The 18,507-nt window shown below is 42.6% G+C and overlaps 1 long non-coding RNA gene across 1 annotated transcript; it reads left to right on the top strand.

Moving 5' to 3' along the window:
- Positions 1 to 2,958: 2,958 nt before the first annotated feature.
- On the top strand, positions 2,959 to 6,079 carry LOC140587409 (uncharacterized). Its single transcript, XR_011989114.1, has 3 exons — positions 2,959 to 3,003; positions 3,115 to 3,152; positions 5,840 to 6,079. It is a non-coding gene; the product is annotated as an uncharacterized lncRNA (long non-coding RNA).
- The last annotated feature ends 12,428 nt before the right edge of the window (positions 6,080 to 18,507 follow it).

Below are 18,507 nucleotides of genomic sequence, written 5' to 3'. Positions count from 1 at the left end.
TTCAGCACCATGGACAGCAGCCTACTGTTGCTTAAAGGGCATTATTTTGCTCACTTTCAGTTTATAATATTATATTTATGATCTACTAGAATAGAGTATGCATGCTTCAGTGTTCGAAAAGAACATATTGTTTTCTCATGATGCACATCTCTATTCACCCTCTGTCTAATCCCTCCCCCAACGAGTCCATTGTGGTTTGATTGGTCGGTTTACACTTCATTCCCCAGTTTTTCAGTCTGCAGACAGATCCTTGCAGGTAGACAGACAATTGGTGTTAGTTTTGCGGTTTGTGAATTTATTTACAGTAATAGTGGTCATATGCTAATTATATTAACAGGATTAATAAGCCTGTATATTTAATCAGAATTCCCTAAGACCCGTGCTTTGTATTGGCCCCTCCCATTTTGACAACAACAAACTACATGTCACTGCAGGGCTTTAGAGAATAACTACTCCAATAATTGCGTAGTGATATTCATGAAGAACATGTCATCGACTACGCCCACTAATCACGGCAGCCTTAATACATATATCAATAAAAGTTTTAATACGTATTGTCTCTGTTTACGTGATAACGAAGACCTAAATATATATTTGTTTTAAATATGTGACTCATGTTAGAGAAAATATAAGTAAACCATGAGGACAGAAAAGTCACTGAATAACAGGAATGACCGACATATAGTGCCAAACAGACAAGGTGCAAAGACTGTACACATAGTACAAACAAAGTAAACGTAGTGCACTATGTATGGTGAGTTGTAAATTTGTTTGCACTTTGCAGCTTACCTTGCGTTGACTCTTTGTAGTACGGTCCCCACGACGGTAGTGAAAATATAAGGGGCTGGTTATCAGGGGGCATGGATTTTGTGGCAGTTTCTACATTGGCGTTGCTGGTGGAGGGAGCTGCATTTGTGGTTTGTATTCTGCAATGGCTTGAATGTCCTGTGTATTAAGGCAAACTCGTGGGCGATTACATCGTCCACACAGCATAGAATTAATAAGAGTTGTTCACTGTCCTCCTGTTACTGTAAAATTCTGGGAAGTTGTGATTGTTCAACTCCACTGTGCACAGTTAGGAGCAACTCCAACTCCACCTAGCAGACATACGTACGAGGTGATTGAGGTATGGAATGATTCTGTCCCTGTATGGACTAATCATCCCCAAATTCTATTGCGTCCATGATTCACCCATATCATTGTGCTAAGGTTGAGCAGCACAACATGTTTTTCCAAGCCTCAGATCACAAGACCAGCAGATAGTGAGGATAGCTGAGAAGATCATTAGAGTCTCTCTCCCATCCATCATGCACATTCACATCACACATTCCATCCGCAAAGCCACCAACATTGTGGATGACCCCACCCACCCCTCACATTATCTTTTCACCCTCCTAGCATCTGGAAAAGCATTCAGGCCTTCACACCCAGACTCAGAAACATGGCGTCAGACTACTGAACTCTCAGGAACTGATCTGATACCACACACACACACACACACACACACACACACACACACACACACACACACACATAGGGTTATAATTATATCTTCGTGGGGACTCTCCATTCATTTCTATGAGGAAAACTGTAATCCAACATGACAACCTTAACCCCTACCCAGCCCTAACGTTAACCATAAGTAACCAAACCAAATACAAGACTTCTGGCATCTTTAGTTTTTTATTAGTATTGACAGATCTTTGTGGGGACCTGAAAAACACCCCCAAAGCATCAAAATAACAGGTTTTTATCACATTGCGGGGGACATTTGGTCCCCACCATGTAATATAAACCTAATCCACACACACAAACAGACACACACACACGTGTGCGCGCACACACACACACAGATTAGGTATCTGAGTCTTTGTGGGGATTCTCCATTCATTTGTATGGGCATAACCCCAATCCTAATTATGGCAACCTTAATCCAAAATCCCTGCAGTAGTAAGCAAGAAGTAACAGTAAGTAACCAAACAAAATACAAGACTTTTGGAATTATTATTCCTTTGATTGCATTAACAGAATTTTATAAAACTGAGTCAGTTTTTTCTTTTGGGGACCAAAAACATGTCCCTACAAAGTCAAAATAACATGTTTTTATAACACTGTGGGGACATTTGGTCCCCACAACATAATATATACATGACCACCCACCCAAACACACATAGACACAAACATACACAGACTGGCTTACGTATATCCTCTATAGATTCCTGAATGAAATATCTGCAAAGCAGTTATGGCATGGCGTTAGGTTTGAACATGCAGTTTTTAAGGACACTGCACTAATTTTAAACGAAACACTGCACTAATTCTAAAATGATTTTATATGAACGTTATTTAACATAAAATAAAATAGAAATCAAACCAAAATTTAGTCTATCAAAAAACTTGTATATTACATATCTTCGAAATTAAAAATACCAGGATACAGAATTTGAATAACAAGAACTATAGTCTTCTTTCTCAAAAGCGTGAACAGCTATCTGAAGACCTACTAGTTCCTGAATTGTAGATGTTGCCTATGAAATTCGCTGAGAGTTGACGTCGCCCTACCAACGTCGCTAAAATGCTAATTGCGTCAACAAGCTATGGAAATACAGCGGTGGTACACCCCCAATACAGCGGTATTACGCATTACCGTAATGCTGCCTAGCAAAAACATAATGTCATAAAAAAAATTACAGACAGACATTATAGACAGAGCTGCGTGGTTTCCTATTGACAAGTAGATACATGATTCGGGGGCTTGAAAGGCGGCTAGATATCCAATCACGCCCAGCTACAGTATGCACAAACTAAAGATACTACTCCTGATTGGACCAGCTACAAATTCGTCCCTCCCTGACAATAAATTCTTTGTTTTCATTCGTTGAAAATAATGACAATACATATCTTCATACTTTTCGACCAATTAAAAATCTCGGTGGTTTCAATAGTTCTAACAAAATAATTGCAGGTTGAACAAAAACTTTCTGACAGAGAGATGGCGCAGAGGTGAGCAGCATCTCTTCGTATGTTTCTTGCTATTTCTTCAGATTATGTTTTGTTAGCATACTTAATTCTATATTTATTTTTATGTTCTGATTGTCACGTTCGGCAACGGAGGCGAGCCGGGAAGCAGGCGACAGCAGCCAGGAAGTCAGGTAACGGGGTTTAATTGGCAAATGACAAGCACGCAGAGACATCCACGGACAATACAATGCCGAATCTGGCATACATGGGGAGACGCGGTCTAATATACACAGGACTAATCAAATGAAACAGGACACAGATGATCACAAACAGGAATGAACACAAGGTAATGAGGGGGCGTGGCACACATCGGGATCGGACGGAGCGGATCGTGACACTGATATAGTACATGCAAATTTTGCGGCACAATTGAAATATATTTATAATTAGTTGTTTAAACTGTAGATGCTGTGGCCATTATTCTAAATATGGTTGTTTATATTTAAATGGTAAGAGAAAATATTTGTGTTAAACTTAAAAACAATAAGACAATAACAATAAGACAATATATAAGTTCTCCTAGTGGTGTCCCGTCTTGCCCCCAGAGTGCCCTGTGCTGGTGTTGCCCCTGCCTACCCTGGTCTGTCTCGTCCCCTAATGGTGTTCGGTCTCTGCGCCCTTGTCCCGCAGCAGTGCCCATCTGGTGTCTTGCCCTGCCCTCTTCCACTGTGTCTCCCATCTTAGTGTACGTATAGCCTGCTGTCTTCCCCGCTGTCCCATCTGCTCCCTCACATGCCCTGTAAAAAGTGTCCTTCAGTCCTGCGATCCTCAGTCCAGTCATTGATGTTGCTGCCTGCATGTGCTCCCCAGTGTGTCCTGTGTCTAGTGTTCTTGCCTGATCCTCCCTACCCTGTTTGGACCCCTTGTGGTCTGTTTCCTTCGCCCTTCCTGTAGTGTAGTTTTCTTTAATAAAGCCCCTTTTGGTTTTCCTCCATCCCTGTCTTCGCCTCTGTCCTTGCCCTCGACGTGACACCATTACAGTGTGACCAGGTAAATGCTGCTAGCTGGACACCACACTACTGTAAATGCTACTGAAGGCTTACCTCAGTTTATCATTATTCCCTTCGTCTTGAAAGAGAACAGCAGCAAAAAGTGGGAAAATGATTTAAAAAATAAAGAACACTGTTCTGTTAGTAAGCTTCTTAAGGTAAAGTCATTTTAAATAATTAGAATAACTGATACTTTATTAATACCTGTGGAGAAATTGTCTTTACGCCTCCCTCAACTTGCTCTTTATAGAGTAATGTCTCCTAAGTAGACATTAGTTTTAAATGGCTTCAGTACAAAGGAGACCATCCCTCTGGATTGTACCAAAGTCTACTCTGCATTACGCCACTTTTTAAAACCCTCCGTTTAACCCATATATCGTAGAAAAACTGACATTAATACCAGTGGCTATAGGTATATTTGGTGCTTTCAGATGTCTGTGAATTCTTTTAATGTTTTCCCGGTGTCTGTAGAAATCGCTGAAGTGCTTCATGTCATACCTTTCAATGTGAATGAACCGAGTCATTATGCCTTGGTGAGAGCTGGCTAGGTATATGTTATACTCCACTAGGCCCACTTTTCTTCATAACTGTCATTCAGCAATATTCATTCCTTTCCTTATATTTAATGCCTCTGCTGTGCTGGGAGTCAGCTTCCATTGGGATCCATGCTCTGGATCAATATTCCGTTAACCTGAACTGTTCAACAGACTGCAGACCACATTCTGCAATTTCATCTGCTGTCTGACCACTAACAGGAAGTATAAAAGACAAGCACACCCTCAGAATGGATTCATATGTGGCCTTCCCAGTATGCACCTCTGTCAGCAGGTCAATGACAGATCTAAACCAATTTTGCCTGAGCTACGGAGCCCCTGCATCTCTGGACAGACCTAATCCATCTCTGGTCCAGTTGACACCCATAGGCACTGCTCAGGCTGAAGTTGACAGCCGCAGGCAGAATCCGTTGTGCGTGTTTCTCCTCACCGTTTGACCCCAGATGCCCCCCAGGGAGTACTATGTGGTCCTACCTTTTCACCACCAGAGTTGCCCTCAGTTGAGAACTGATCTCCATGATGTCTCACTCAACTTGAGGCCTGATTGGTGGAATCCCAGCTGGTAGGATGAACGCTGAGGAGGGACGTACATAAGTTATTGTGTTGCTGTAGAAGAGGAAAGATCTTAGTTTTGCTATCTGTTGTTGCATGGCTTGGATACAAACAATACTGATTAGCAGGGATTAAAATAGGAATAGGAGACATTTAAGATCTACCCTGAAGGTTTTTCAAACCAGTCATTTAGATCAGGAAATTCATATACATAATAGCCAGCTGAAACTTTATAAAACTTCTGTCAGAACAAATAAATACATTTTTAATCTGAAAAATAATAAATAAAAATGGGAGGATGGTGCTAAAGGGGTCTAGTTTCAATCTTCCAGTCTGTCAGCTTAACATTTATAGAAAGTGCCAGACAGTAAAACACCTTTGCCAAGTGAATGAAAGAAGCTTGACCTCGTTGGATGATGGACTAAGAGCAGTGCTAAACAACGCTCACGCCCTGACTCCCCCCACCTGTCCCAAAGCAGGATGCATGGGGAAGTGCGGGGAAGCATTGGTGAATGCTGGTGAAGGTGCCGCTATTGCAACTTCAGACAAAGGCACTAGGACTTCGAGCCTCAGTGCCGAGTCTCTGAGAGCTCATCAAAACACTGACGGGCCAAGCAGCCCAGCAAATGGAATGTTGTCTTTCCCAGGAATGGATGCCAGAGGGCTCCAAATATCTGCTGTGAGCCATAGACTGTGAGTGTCTGTGCCTTTGTTTGTGTACAGAGTGAAGGTGCCACTCACAGCTGGTTTTCCCGCCATGCTGCTGGGATGAAGAGCTGCTCATGCGGAGACTGCTGGTCCAGCAGAAACCTGTGGCACGCCAGCAACACTGAATATGGTGTTGGGTCCAGCACTGGCGATGCATTGTTTGACCCTGTCGATCCTGTGTTTCACTCTCCCAGAACACCCTAAGGCGTGATGGTAATGGAACCCCTGTGCCAGAAATTGAGGGCTGATTCTATGCATGAGCCGTCTGCATGCAGTCCCAGCATGCTCTGGGCTGGAGACACGTGTGGAGCCGCTGAGCTGCAGTGTGCTTGGGTAACACTGCCTTCAGTGACTCACAGAGCCGTGCTCTGTTGCTTTGGAAGGCTTCTCTTCTTCCACACAGGAACTCACAATAGCAGAGCCCGAAATGACAGCCCTCCACAGGAACACACAGCGCTGTGTGCATATCCCTGGTGGGTGTGCACATCAATCTCACTGATTATACCCGGTGACTGACTGCTCCTGTTCTGTCCAAAACACGCCTCTTGGGTCTCGCGTTCTCAGCATTCCCTGGAAGAGCGGTCCCCTGGCTGAGTGCTGTAGAGAGAGTCTGTGATCTGGCTAGGATCTACGTCCATGTGGACAGATGTATCGTAGACAACCAGAGTTCCTGCCTGGCTGTTCTCTGGCTTTCATTATCCAGGTAAAATTATCGGACCCTTTCAAAACTGTTTTGCTCCTTAAACAAATTAATTGAGTTGATTTTGTTGAAAAAGGAGGAAATTAATTCATTTAGGCAGACTCTCAAACATGCCTGTCGGTATGTCGAGCCCACACTCACTGAACACCAGGGGGCAGTGTTCACACCCACAATGGCACCTCGGATTTTTTTGCCACATGTACTGAGGATAGTGTCACATGATGAGCATGGTTGATCGATCTCTGATGAGATGATGAGTGTTCACTGGTCCAGTACCTTTCCTCGCATACTGACTTCCCCAGAATATATGGTTCTGATGTGTTTTGGGTCACCGATGCCCTCAGTTTGGTGCTGATAGATGAAGGTTTGGGTCCGTTAGGTAGCTAGTGCCACGGCGCACACCTGTGGCTGAGCGTGCCGGCTCTTGTAGGCCTGGCAGTGGGCCCATCCAGATCGGGCTCCCGGCTGTTCCAGCTTGTGAGGAGGACAAGCAAACCCTGGGTCCACTGGCCCTCAGGAGCCTGTCAGAGCGCATGTTAAATTAGCCATTTGTTTTTGCTCACAGGGAGGTCTGCACACAAAACTGATGTGGAACGAGGCCTGGCCTGCCTGTGGCTCAGCAAGGACCCACTCCATGCATACTAGCTGTAACAGGTCTCTTACCGTCACACACGCAGCCGGCGGGCAGGACAGCAGGACACAGAGAACGGCTGTCAGAGGCCCCACATCACTCAGATCTCCCTCATAAAGAAGGCCGAGTGCGAGTGGCCCCCGCCACCCTCGCCGGGCCCAGCCCAGCCTGGCTGAGCTGCAGTAAGAGCGGAGTGCTTGGAGGCCATAGATCCCAACTGGAGCACAGAGATCCTGTTTGAAGAGTGGAACCCTTCATATCTCTGTGTCACTGTTAATTTAAGTGCATCTCTCAACCTGTGTCTGTCACTCTAAGTGTATCTCCCAGCCAGAATCCATCAATCAAGTGCATCTCTCAACCTGTGTCTGTCGGTCTAAGTGTATCTCCCAGCCTGTATCTATCAGTCTATCTCTATAGAGTTTAACAGCAGCAACAGCTTGTTAGCTACTTTTCTTTATATGTTTGACATTCTGATTATTTGGTTTTAAATTTCTTACAAATTACTTCCCAGGTACAAACTGATATTAAAATAATATAAAAATTCCAACAAACTGCCACGCATCTGGCTTGAGACTGTAAGGATTGCAGTCCCTTAATGACAGGTGGGAACAGTTTCTGAAGCACGGTCCCCTTTAAAACCACTCTGGAGAATAAGGTCCCTTCACAGAGCCCTGCTGCACGACACTGAGCTGAGGACAAGCAGGCTAACATTTGAATTAGCATCCCTGCACGCATCTGCCTTCTGGAGTGAAACCCAAATCACCCCACTGTGCAGGTTCCAGGCTGTATTTGGTTCTTGTGTTCAGAGGCCTCTAATGTAACTGTGCTGCCGCTGTCACCGACAGTGATTCATTCTCTTGAATATCCATGTTTATTTAATGTGTGATCTGAAGCCTGTGATGTCATTGTGATGTTAGTGTCTCAGACAGTGATTCATTCTCTTAGTTGAATATCCTACTTTTTATAAAGTTTGTCTGTTCAGAATTCTGTGTCATTGAATTGTTACTGTGCTGTCACAGTCCAAGACACCGCCTTGGTTCATAATCCTGCTGTTGAATGGAGAGTCCCCACAAAGATGTGAATACAAACATGTCACATACGCTGTCTTGGTTCACTCTACTACTGTTTATTTAGTTTATGTGTTCAGAAGCCTGTATCACTGGGCTGTCCTCTGTTAATTTCCTGTCACTGATCCGGGCAGCATAACTTTAATGAATAAATCCATCATGCTCCAATGGGGCAGGAAAGCTGTATGTTTGCCGCTGTGAGATTTCTGTGTGTCTGCCCATGCTACCTGCATCCCACTTTACCCCCCCAGGCAGGTTGCTTTCTGTCCCCTGGCTTCCCATACCCCTGATCACCCTGGCAGAGATGTACTTCCACTTTGAATGAGACGATTGTCAACTAACCTCACAGGTCAACAGTTACAGGTCAGCAGGTGCCTTTGCTGAAATGTTAGTGATGGCTCCGTGTCACACCATCCATATGGAACAGTTTGTTTGGTCACGTTTCCCCCATTATGACACCCTTTGGCCATCTGCTCCTGGTCACATGTTCTAATGAGCCATACATCAAACAGGTTTGTGGGGGAGGGGTGTTCAAGTGATTAAAGACAGGGAGGAGACAGACTGTCATGCATCTTCACGAGCCCCGCTTTGCTTCTGAAAATCAGGACTTGTTTCTGTACACTTGTTGCGTGTCCTAATTTTACCCACTACTGGCGGTGATTCCCATATATCAGCACTATATCTGCCTTTTCATAATCTGTAAACCTAGGTACTGTGATGTATATTCTGCCTGTTCATGGGATAATCTCTAATCTAATCTAATCTAATCTAATGTGTATTCTACCTCTACATGGGATAATCTCTAATCCCAGGAAGCATTATGTGTATTATACCTCTACATGGGATAATCTCTAATCTAATCTAATCTAATCTAATGTGTATTCTACCTCTACATGGGATAATCTCTAATCCCAGGAAGCATTATGTGTATTATACCTCTACATGGGATAACCTCTAATCGCAGGAAGCATTATGTGTATTCTGACTGTTCCTGTGGTAATCCCACAACCAGCAGTGTATATTCCATCTGAGGAAAATCAGAATCAGAACTTACTTTACTGCCAGTATGTACCAACATACCAGAATTGTTTGTGGTCCAATGCCAAACATGAAGTACATAATATTAAAGGAGAAACACTTCACAGAATACTATGTATAAAAATAGAAATTCAACAAAGCACACAAACATGTACGGAAGACCTGTACGGTCATACAGATTATAGAATGAAAGAGATCTTATGACAACAATGAACATAGAAGAGGAGAATTATCCCTGGCTGAATGGACTGCATGTGAGTGACAGGGATACTGAAGTACTAGATGAGTTTATTTATCCCTTCTGTTCCTCTTCTGATCAACATCCTTGTTTATTAAATCAGCATTCACGTAGTGCTATATTTACATCAAAGTGAAGTGCTGCTTTCTAAATTCCATTTTTAAAATGAATCCTGGGTCTAGATTATGGAGAAGTGCCTACTGGGAATTGCATTACAGAAATGATGGCAAAATCGTAATTTTATGACTTCTACTAACAGTGAATGGCTCACAGTGTTAATCACTAGCAAATGCACCATACAAGCATTCTATGTTCTTTTAGTGCCCCTTGTGGTGAAATGTCTCGCTGATTAAAAGATGATAACATTAGCTTTGGCTTGGTTCAGCAAGCAGGTAGGAGAACCGGTGTCTGTAAATAGCCTACAGTGTGTGAGATGGACTTCCATTCCGTCTCCAGTGTCCCCATGCTTCTTGGCGTTCAGACACAGAGTAGGACACCTGAGTGAATTGTCGTGGTTGTGATGGGCTCTGCTCTGGCAGGAGGTCATCTGAGCATGGGAAGGAAGAGCACAAAAGGACAGGGCTCTACAGTATGCTACTGAGGTGTACACACGGTCTGAAGGGCAGGTGCTCAAACAGGGCTGTGGGGTTCTCAGTGGATTTTGCATGACCTTCAGTTATTGAAAAGGGACAGATTATTTAAACATACTGCCAAAGGAAGGCACCATTTTATAATCCCTCTAAAAATACTTCTTTCAGCCTTTTAATTTTCTGAGGCATACACTTACCTGTCAGACGCAATCGTTTCATTGTACTGTGTCACTTGATGTGAACTCTGAATGGCTGGGCCTTAGTTCCATCTGGGTGCTGCAGTTGGTGGCAACTGCTTTAAAGATGCAATGCTAGGGACACATCTGAAGGGGGCGTTGTAGTGTCTGAAGTGTGCAAAGTGGAAGGATCCTCAGTAGTCCTTCTTAGCACCATTGTGAGCCATTGGAAAAAGGTGCTCCAAGAGGGCACCCCATGGGGAGGATGTTCAGAATTGTCTCCAAGGGGTCCAGGGTCAGTCCTGTAAGGGAGCTGGGCTTGCCTGGTGAGTGTGGTCAGGCATTTGGTGTCGCCTCAACTAATAATGCTTCCTGGCAGTCCACAGTGTAAAAGTACACCGGCCTCAATGGATTGGTAAAACATCCGTGGCAGTTCACTACACACATTTTTACACCAGAGGTCCATCACCAACTCCTTTGTCTTGCTGATGTCCTGCTTGTTCTCCCTGCACCACAGCACAAAGTTCTCCACCAGTGTCCTACAGACTTATATCCATTGCTGATGCGTCCTACAATGGAGGAGTTGAAGAACTTCTGTAGATTGCAAGAACAGGTGTTGCGCTAGCTGTCCAAATTGTAGAGCATAAGCAGAAAGGGAGACAGGATTCCTGAAGAAGTTCCATCCATCCCAAAATCTACAACTACCTTCAGCAAATAGCTTGAACACAGTCACACATTTGTATTCATATCTTTGTGTGAACTTTCATGTCATTTCTACAGGAAAAGTTTTTTGATTGCAGTCATGGATTTTTATAAAACTTAGTTTCCCCTTGTGGGGACTGATAAAGTGGTCCGCACAATGTCAAAATAACAGGCTTTACATTACTATACAAACACACACCGATGAATGCTTTAACAGCTATTTTCTGCAAGAGTTTCAGACTCATATCTGTTTATTTTTATATACCCACTTAGTGTACAGTGAGGGATTGGATGCAAGGTAAGAATAACTTGGGAAGCCACACCTGTTACCAAATCCTTCAATGTGGGCTAGTGCAGATATTTGGCAGCTACAACAAAAGCTGCATGTGAACAGAACAAGGCAGTGGTGTGAACAGATCTTTGACTCATGATGCAGTGCTCTGCTCACTCTCCTCTCTAGAGATCCATTGATTCACAGCGCTTTTCCACTGGCGTACAAGAAGCAGACTGTACCCGGCCCACTCCACAAAGAGACTACAGTTGCAGCATGATTCCAGCTCGCTTCAATTTTCCACTGCAGAAGGTTGTTCACACAGTGTACATCATGATTTACTAAGAGCTCATTTCTGCTAGTATGTCCATGAGCATCAAACACTAGTGGAATTAGCATTAACTTGCATAAATTTGCATAAATCTATTCCATTCAATCATTCTATAATACATTTTCCAAGTAGGAGGTTGGAAATTTTCAAGTTCTGAGTTATTGGGAATGCATCAATTCAATACTACTAATCTATGCATATCAACACAGATAACTGTTCTCTAGTCTCCATGCATTTCAACCAATCAGATCGTCGCAAAATGACCAAGGTTGGATTTCCCAAAAGCAATTGATCTTAGCAAATAGCTAACAAGATAATGAATAAGGGAAGTAAATACGCAAGTAAGGTCCAGGAGTATTTGCGAAAAGCCTTTGTTATTCCAGAATTAATGAACAAACTAAATAGTACTTTGCTGGCTCTTCTCCAGCTTCTGTGTGACAAAAGCACAGACTGACAATAACAGTAAAATTGATTCCACATATATGGCGAAATACAAGTCAAATCATTGCCAGAAACACTTTTTAAAAATGAATAATACAACATTTAATCCAAAAACTACCAAAACACGCAAAAAACACACAGACTGGATCCCAAATTAAATTATTAGCTGCAAATGTACCCCAGAGGAGTAAATATTTGAAAAATTCTGCAGCAATGTCTCTTACCAGAAATCACACTTTGTAGTAAGCAGTACCCTAAAACACTGTTTGGCGTCATTTCGTACCCTAGAGGGGTTTAAAACTCCATTTAACCGTACTAAATAGCAACATATCATGGTGAAATCACCAAAACTAAAAGTTATTCAGATTAATAATAATTGTATAATTGTCTGTTTAATCTGATATTATAATTATTGCGATACAGTCACATGACCTTTCACCACGTGCAGATTCATTTCATTTCCACCACTCTGTCTGGGTACTTAACTTTTTTGTTATGTTTTTTTAAACTTTGTTGATAAAATTTGATGAAATTTGGATGGCATCTGGCTTGTGTTAATATTTTGTTTATTTTTACTCTAAAATATAATAAACATTGTGGTATGAACTGTAGAGGGAAAAGTGTGGGCAAAGTATCTTGGTGTATTCTCGGGTAAGTAAAAGCATACAGTAAATCGCTGGCTTATTATTCATCATATATTATTGTATACATTTTGCTATCTTAATATTGTCCTGTTACGTTAAGCCATTTATTCTGTGTTGTAATGTTAACATTACAGTGCTGTGCCTGTTTTCATTATTACGACTAATTTGGTTTGATTGCACATAAGTGAATGTTTTGTAGGTAAATTACACATCGATTTATTTGCTGTTGCATTATAGTTATTCACTAGGTCAACCACTCCCAGCAAACTTGCGTTACTCCCACAAGAACCATGTTTCTTATCAAGAAAGTTGGAGAAGTTCACACTATACTATGTTTTACATATTTGTTTGCGCCTGGATGGTAGAGGCTGTTCATGCTGAATCCAATTAAACATTGAAATATAGTTTAGGATTATTTAGAGCGTGTTAAGGCTGTGAGCAAGGAAGCATAGAACACAGAGGTGCAAGTTTTATTATGTATATATTTAAATACAAGTAAAAAACAAAAATCATTTAAGGGCTCAGGAGAGAGGCCGTCGCTTTGAGGAGGTGGGTCAGAAACCACAGGCACCATGTTTATATGGCTTCCAGGGTGGAGAGCTCTGAAAAGCAGAAATAAAAATGTCCTTGTTAGTGTGACACATAAAGAAATACGACATCCTTCAATATGCTGATCCCCTTCCTCATCATTTTTTCCTCCTCTAGTCACTATCAATGGGAATTCCATTGATCCCTTCCTCTTTTTTCAGTGGACCTCCTCACTCTCCATCTCTGTCTGTTCTCCTATTTCACACCTCTTCTTCTCCTCTCTCCTTTGCCTAGGCTCCATGCTCCTCATCCGTCCATTCATGTTCTCGTTTTCTTTCACACTTCCTTCCTCTGCCTTGTCTTTCTTCTCTTTCTCTCTCATGGCAACAATCTCTTCTGTACACTTACTCAAAAACCCCTTGATTTCCATTTCCAGCTCAGAAGCTGAATTTTCTAAATCTTCTAATTCATGCAATATAAAATCCACCATCTCCCTCAGTTTCTCCTCTCGTCTTTCCTCCAAGAAATCAATGCACGTTTTCACATCCATTATGAATCTGAGGGTACAAGACAAGCAGCCATTTATGACCTGTCTTAAACTGAAGACTCTCCTAATTAGGCTCCCTCACAAATGAGTGTGCAAACTGCAAACATGCAGAGTGGAGGTATGAAGCCAAAAAGTGAGCCAATACACCTTTCATATGCCATTCATATTTTGCATATTAATTACGCACAATATATACAGTTAGTGAAGCGTAGTATATTTAAGTAATATTCAAAATATTATTGACCATATTAATCTGCTTCTCTAAAAGAATTACTTCTCAAGCTGGACTGTACTCACCGTTTCGGATCAAACTGAAGTATTCTTCACACTTGATAGTGAAAAGAATATTATAAAGTACTATTTCACTAATTTTGAAAAACTTCAAAAACGCAGAAATATTTGAAAGTCTACTGAAGCCAAGTCCTATTCACAATCAGCGGTGGCCATAGGCCTGGCTTTTGATTTCCCGCAGCTTTGACACTGGGTTCTTGTTTAAAATCTCACTGATCTGATTTTCCGTAATGCTTTTTAAGAAAAGGGGGACTATAACGGTCTCATTTTAAAATGTCACAGCTCCAGAGTCGTGCCGATGATTCCTGTGATATATGGACCCCTGCAGACAGTTTTAGCTGCCCACAGCTTCCCACATTGTTCACCATTTGGAAGTTTTTGCTTCCTCAATTTTTCTGAATATTTTAAACCAGTAACTCTGTGAAAAAGTTGGGCTTAGACTCTCCTGAGAGTAGGTTGGCTTTCCAAGGCTATGCAGTCCCACACACACACACACACACACACACAGTCATGTAATCATATGTTTTTGGGCACTGCTCATTCATTTTTATGGGAAAAATGCTAAATAAGTAACCAAGCAAAATACTACAGTTGTTGAATTTTTTTTTTCTCATTGGAGTCATAGATTTTTATTAAATTGAGTTTTTCCTGATGGGGACCAGGAAATTGGTCCCCATAAGGGAAAAAAACAGGTAATCATCATGTTGTGTGGACATTGTGTCCCGATAAGGTAAGGTATACCTGCTTACACACACAAACACGCAGACACACACACACACACACACATATTGGTGTACCTATCTAAATGGGGACCTTCCATTCATTTCTATGGTTGAAAAAAGACTCTAATCCTATTGACGGGACACATAACCCCCACCCAGCTCTAACCTTAACCAAAAGTAAGTTTCGAGTTTTACCAAACTTTGGGGACATTTTGATCAACAAATGTGATCTGTGCAAAGCCAAACAGACACCGACACACACACACTGATCAACATTAAAAGCACTGGCAAGTGAATATGCAAAATATGTAAAAAATAAAGTAAATAAATAAATAAATAAATTGATTATCTCATTACAATGGCAGTACAATATGTATGTGTGTGTGTGTGTCTGTGTGTGTGTGTGTGTGTAAATCCCTCATCCTACTGCCTTGAATGAGAGGATTTTTGTCACTCTATCTGGTGTTTTTTTTTTATCATTCCAATTTTTTATGAGTATGTCAATTTATTCCTCATAATGTCGCATCATTGTTTGCTATTTCTGGTTTGATTAGTGCTTTTAAAAACACAAATTTCCACTTATGCTACTGTAATAAATGGAACTATTTGTTCAATTAATGTTTTCTAGGGTCCTAATTTAAAGTATCACACAGAATCAAGGACTAAATTTGAAGACACAGATGCAGCAGCCACAGATTTCCACATGTGCTCCGTCAACAACTTGAGATACTGCTGTTCCTACGGTAAGATGATGTTCTGTCTGCGAGGGAGCTTGGAGCAGCAAAAACAAGGACCGGCATCATTACCGCAAAGATCATTACCGGGCGCACACACGCCCACACACACAAGCCAATTTAGAGACACTAATTTACCTAAGTACACCTCTTTCAATCTTGGGAGTAAAACAGAGGATCCAGAGAAAATTCATATAACACTAGGAGAACATGCAAACCTCACACACAGAGCAAAAGTGATCTTTGACTCCCAGCCCCCAAAGGTGTGATGTAACTTATGTGTCCTGAGCCTCTGTGCCGTCCAGACCCGAAAAATCACCCAACCATCAGTTTGTTTGTACTGGGCAGAGTCACCTGGGGCTCGTGCCAAGCAGCACAGGGCACAAGGCTGGGGTACATCCTGGGCAGGATGCTAGTCCATCACAGGTCATATACACACACACTCATACACTATGGGAAATTGTAGATGTACCAATTAGCCTAAACAATGTCTGCAGGAAAACATTCATGCATACACCGAGCAGCAGGGGCATTGCTAGAGATTGTGGGCCCCATGAAGGCATATCATATTGGGCCCCCCAGTCCAGACCAATCCAGCTATTCTCCCAATTTTTTAGGCCGCCTGTCATTCAGGGGCCCTTGGAATCATTGTAACTTTCCCCTGCCATTACGGCACCCCTGCCAAGGAGTGATGAGATTCAAAGCCCCAAACCCATCGGTGACAGACAACAGGGCCACCAGCTAAGCCTCCATGACACCCTACTTTCAAGTCAATACATACTTAAAAGTGTTGAAGTTTAAATGACCATGTGATAATTTCAATTATATTATATTGGGGTCAAAATGACCCCATATTAGTTTCATCATATTAACACAATTCATGTTTAATTGAAGTTACTGAAAACTACCAGCATTAAAGGATGTCAAACAAGCTTTTAAGTAATAATGTGGATAGTATTGGTAGGATAAGGGAAAACACACACACGCACACAGGTATTATTTTTCTAAACACACAGGTATTTTTTTTTTAAATAATAATTTTATATTATTTTTTTAATCAATCAGCATACCCTATACTGGTATAAACAATGAAATGACAAATGCCTTATATGGAGGGCCCTCTGTGATGTCAACAGAACAGAATTCCGGAACTGGTCAGTGATGTCATCGAAGGAAGATTTTTCTATATAAGAAGCAATTGCACCTTCACATTTCATTCTTAGAGACTCTCTCAAAGGAAGCACTGGTGAAAGAGAATCTAAGCTATATCGTTTGCATAATTTCATTATGGGTTTAAGTTGCACAAAGGTGCAGGGCCCTAAACAAAAAAATGTTCAGGGCCCAAAAAAGAAAGGCACTCTTCTCAGGTTCTGGAAGAAGCTGAGGAGGACTACGCCAAGAGATACAGACACTGCTACCATGGCTGAAGGCGGCATTGAGATGGCTAGTGATTGCCCTGCTGCCAAACAAGATGGTAACGTACAGCAGGAGAGCAGCCCACTTGACAAGGCTGGCTCAGACATGGCAATGGATGACAGACAGCAGGAGAGCAGCCCTCTGGACGAGGCAGGCTCAGACATGGCAATGGATGACAGACAGCAGGAGAGCAGCCCTCTGGACGAGGCTGGCTCAGACCTGGAACTAGACGACGGACAGCAGGAGAGCAGCCCTCTGGACGAGGCTGGCTCAGACCTGGAACTAGACGACGGACAGCAGGAGAGCAGCCCTCTGGACGAGGCTGGCTCAGACCTGGAACTAGACGACGGACAGCAGGAGAGCAGCCCTCTGGACGAGGCTGGCTCAGACCTGGAACTAGACGACGGACAGCAGGAGAGCAGCCCTCTGGACGAGGCTGGCTCAGACCTGGAACTAGACGACGGACAGCAGGAGAGCAGCCCTCTGGACGAGGCTGGCTCAGACCTGGAACTAGACGACGGACAGCAGGAGAGCAGCCCTCTGGACGAGGCTGGCTCAGACCTGGAAATAGACGACGGACAGCAGGAGAGCAGCCCTCTGGACGAGGCTGGCTCAGACCTGGAACTAGACGATGGACAGCAGGAGAGCAGCCCTCTGGACGAGGCAGGCTCAGACATGGCAATGGATGACGGACAGCAGGAGAGCAGCCCTCTAGATGAGGCTGGCTCATGCTGGAAAAAGGTGACAGACAGCAGGAGAGCAGCCCTCTGGATGTGGCTGCCTCAGACATGGCAATGGATGACGGACAGCAGGAGAGCAGCCCTCAGGACGAGGCTGGCTCTGACATGGCAATGGATGACTGACAGCAGGAGAGTAGCCCTCTGGATGAGGCTGGCTCATGCTGGACAAACTGTTTTCCAGCAAGCTCACAGAATATATATTTTTTCATAATCATTTTTATATTTGTTTTGAAGAATAAAATATAGTTATTAAGGAACTGTGTGTGGTTTATCTGTTAAACTGACCACTGAACTTTAACATAAACAGAGGAAACATCACATAATGCTATAATCACTGTAGATTGCAAGAACAGGTGTTGCGCTAGCTGTCCAAATTGTAGAGCATAAGCAGAAAGGGAGACAGGATTCCTGAAGAAGTTCCATCCATCCCAAAATCTACAACTACCTTCAGCAAATAGCTTGAACACAGTCACACATTTGTATTCATATCTTTGTGTGAACTTTCATGTCATTTCTACAGGAAAAGTTTTTTGATTGCAGTCATGGATTTTTATAAAACTTAGTTTCCCCTTGTGGGGACTGATAAAGTGGTCCGCACAATGTCAAAATAACAGGCTTTACATTACTATACAAACACACACCGATGAATGCTTTAACAGCTATTTTCTGCAAGAGTTTCAGACTCATATCTGTTTATTTTTATATACCCACTTAGTGTACAGTGAGGGATTGGATGCAAGGTAAGAATAACTTGGGAAGCCACACCTGTTACCAAATCCTTCAATGTGGGCTAGTGCAGATATTTGGCAGCTACAACAAAAGCTGCATGTGAACAGAACAAGGCAGTGGTGTGAACAGATCTTTGACTCATGATGC

Source organism: Paramormyrops kingsleyae, unplaced genomic scaffold, assembly GCF_048594095.1.
Source record: "Paramormyrops kingsleyae isolate MSU_618 unplaced genomic scaffold, PKINGS_0.4 ups223, whole genome shotgun sequence".
NCBI lineage: Eukaryota > Metazoa > Chordata > Actinopteri > Osteoglossiformes > Mormyridae > Paramormyrops > Paramormyrops kingsleyae.
Note: the sequence above shows the minus strand (reverse complement) of the source record. Positions and strands in the feature narration are given on the sequence as shown.